Raw genomic sequence first — 3,923 nt, 5'->3', positions numbered from 1 at the left:
CTTTTTAATAAACTTTACACGTAAATGTTGAATAAGCTATTGATTAAAACGTAAATTTGTATAAAATAAAAAAACTAAAAAGTCGCGCATGACATTGACTGATATTTCTTTTTTACAATTATTCTTGTAGGACAAAGTTTTGTAGGTCATTTTGTGGAAAAAAACAAACTTACTATGAAAAAAAAAAAGTTTAATATGTTAAAGAACTGAAATAGCAAAAAAAAAAAAAAATTACGGATGTAGTTGGATTTCAAAACCACTTAGAATATACATCGTTTTGAATCATCCCTCAAAGCCATGTGGCTGAAATCATTCCTCAACAGAACCTTTTTGGGGTATTTTTTTGGCGTTACTTCCGAGATTTTCAAACTGAGCTTTTAGACTGGATCTTTTTGAAAAATCATAGTTTACCAAAATTAAACTATTAGATTATAACTTTTTGAAGGTTTTTAAAATACGGTCTATTATTATACATCTGATATTTATTATACATCTGATGGTTGTATTTTTATATTATTATGTTATAGAATATTATATAATTTTTTACAATTTATAGTATTTTTGATATTTGCATCCTAAAGCTGCAAACTAGAACGACAAATGCAAATCTAATAAAAATTTGTAAGATCTTTCATACAATTTAAATAAGTATTTATTAGGATCTTAAAAATAAATAGAAATATATTCTTAAAGTATATTAATAAACAGTTCAACCAATGATGCAGGTATAAGTAGAGTGGTTAAACGTTTATATACTTGTACAAATATTTTTATTAGACAAATCAAGAGATGCTCAACTAGGGTTAAACAGTTATTTTAGACTTACCTTTCTTTGTATAATGTGGCTCTATAGCTTAATTTTAGTGTAAATATCAAACGTTACAAGAAGTGATTTAAATGTTTTTGGCAATGATAAGTATTTAGTGTTGCATTTATGCTTTTGGGAAAAGATTTTTCTACTTTAGATTCTTTATTGATTAACTGCAGACTGACTGCAGTCTTAAAAATTAGCTAGTCACTTGCTCTGTGCATGCAACAAACAGTATTATTTGATAGATTCAAGTGTAAGTAACTTCCAATTCTACAAAGTTATAAAAAACTTTTTACTATTAACTATATTCTTTAAATTTATTTGATAAGTTCAATAACGGACGTATATATGCAATAACAGACGTAGAAGTGCAATGATTTTTCATCTAAGGCTTTACTCTATTCTTCTACACTTTTCAAAAATAGTTTTTTAATAGATTGTTATTCAAATAATACTAATTCTGCAAGTCATGATGTTGGCCCTGTTATTTATAAAACAAGAAAAACAAAAAGACTATATTGCAAAGCTAAATACTACTACTACTACTACTACTACTACTACTACTACTACTACTACTACTACTACTACTACTACTACTACTACTACTACTACTACTACTACTACTACTACTACTACTACTACTTCTACTACTACTACTACTACTATTAATACACGCTTTATCAATAGTTTTCTATGTTATAATAGGATTTGTATATCCTTTTTTAATTTCCCACATAAATTTAGAAGATTTTGCCAATAACTCAAAGTGTCGATCAACCCATCTAAACCGGAACTCGGAAAAGTGAGTAATATTTATCATGAAAACATCAATAATATAGTGAGAAAAACCACATTTGTAAACCAGTGGCACAATACAGACGATGTGATAAAGTGGTTTAATAATAGTTATAACAAAAGAAGTTGTATTTTTATCAAGTTTGATATTGAAGAGTTTTAACCATTGATCTCAGAAAAACTACTTCATGAGTCTTTACTTTATGCTAAGCAATACACAGAAATATCAGATAAAACACTTGGCACTGTTAATCACTCAACAAAATCTTTGCTTTTTACTGATCACAACAACATGTGGGTTAAGAAAACTGGTGACCCAAACTTTGACGTCACTATGGGAAGTTCTGACGGGGCTGAGTTCTGCAAACTTGTTGGTCTGTATGTCCTGCATACTATAAGCAGTATATATGGATTGCAATATGGATTATTTAGAGATGATCATATAGGCTTGTTCTGATTGCATAAAGTTAGTGGACCAGAATCAGAAAAAATAAAGTTATAATCTTGTCAAACTTTTAAAGGATAAACTTTATCAAGAATTAACAGTAAAAATGCGCTTTTCGTAAGAACAAATGTTGCAAGAAATTTCTTAAATTTAGTTAAAAAAACACTTCCCGAAATTGCATAAATTTTATAAAATCTTCAATAAAAACTACTTAAAAGTAAGTTAAAGTTGTTTTCCTAACATCCAAAATATTATCATTGCCCACAATAAAAAATTTTTATCTGATACTAACACCTCAATCAACCAACAATGCAACTACCGAAAAACTTGACAATGCCTTTTAGAAGGAAAATGACTGAAAAAGTTTACAGCTATATTGTAAAAACTTCGCCACAAGATAGTGGATTCAATTATATGGGAGTAACAGAAAATACTTTTAAAGACTGTTGGTACAAGCACAAAAAATCATGCCAATACAAGAGCGAAGCAAAGTCAAAGAGTTTCTCAAATTTATATGGGAAATTAAAAAAAAAGAAAATAGAAGTCCTACTATAACATGGAAAATTATTGATAAAGCGCAACCGTTAAAACCCGGCGGGAAATTATGCAACCTTTGCTAAACTGAAAAGTACCACATAATAACATCTTCTTTTTTTTAATGTTTATTTCGCCTTGTACAATAGATGCAATTTTCATATATATATATATACGACAATATAAGTAATGGTTGGAGCAATATTGCTGTTAAATTGTCATGTGCAATTATTGTTAGATTGTCATGTGCCACTCAAAAAAATTAGTATTAAGAACTACAAGCGTCAATTCAAGCCATGGATTACTAAGAGGAATAATCATATCAACTTAAATTCAAAATCTTATTCAAGGGAAAATATTAAGGATAAAAGATCCAACAAATATAATTAAACTAAAAACTATCTTTAAACGCTATAAATATACCATAATTAATCTAATAAAACTGAGTAAAAAAATACTTTTCAAAAAATTCTTTTTAGAAAATGTAAAAAATCTTCGTGAAACCTGGAAAAGCATAAAAATTCTAATAAATACCAAAAATGTAAATAATGTACCTCCAAATATCTAAATCTTTATAGTTTACTGACATCTCCTACAAATCATTCTGAAATCTCATTACTTATATCTAAATTAAAATCTAGAAAATCAATAGGTCCTAACAGTATCCCCACAAACATTCTTATTGATTTTAGTTCTAAATTTTCTCATATTCTCTCCAAGCTATTTAATATCTCCTTCTTAAGTAGAACTTTTCCTAACATTTTAAAATTATCACGTGTCATTCCAGTATATAAAAATGGCTCAAAACTCTTATGTACTAACTATAGATCAATTTCAATTCTATCTAATATTAGCAAGCTTCTTGAAAAACTAATGTATTCTAGATTATACTCGTTTTTAAGTTCTTTTAACTGTTTAAATGATTTTCAGTTTGGATTTCGATCAAAACACTCTACTTGCCACGCTTTAATAAGCATAACCGAAAAAATAAAAAAGGCACTGGGTACTGGTCATTTCATTGGTGGTGTTTTTATTGACTTAGAAAAAGCGTTCGATACTTTTAATCATACAATTTTAATTTTACTTTGGTTAAGTTTAATGACAATTTATTTGTATTAAACCATTCAGTTACTTTTAACAGTTCTTTGTTGACTGTTTTAAATAGAGTTTTATATTACTATGGGAATAAAATAAATTGGTATCGTCAGCAAACAAAAAAGAGTCTAAAAATTCGAAGCTCTGCTTAAGTCGTTAATGTATATTAAAAACAAAAGTAATCCTAAAATGGATCCTTGAGGAACTCCACAAGTAGTTGTCTTATTTTCAGTTTACCGCCAT

This window comes from Hydra vulgaris, chromosome 01 (assembly GCF_038396675.1).
Source record: "Hydra vulgaris chromosome 01, alternate assembly HydraT2T_AEP".
Taxonomy (NCBI): Eukaryota; Metazoa; Cnidaria; class Hydrozoa; order Anthoathecata; family Hydridae; genus Hydra; species Hydra vulgaris.
Note: the sequence above shows the minus strand (reverse complement) of the source record.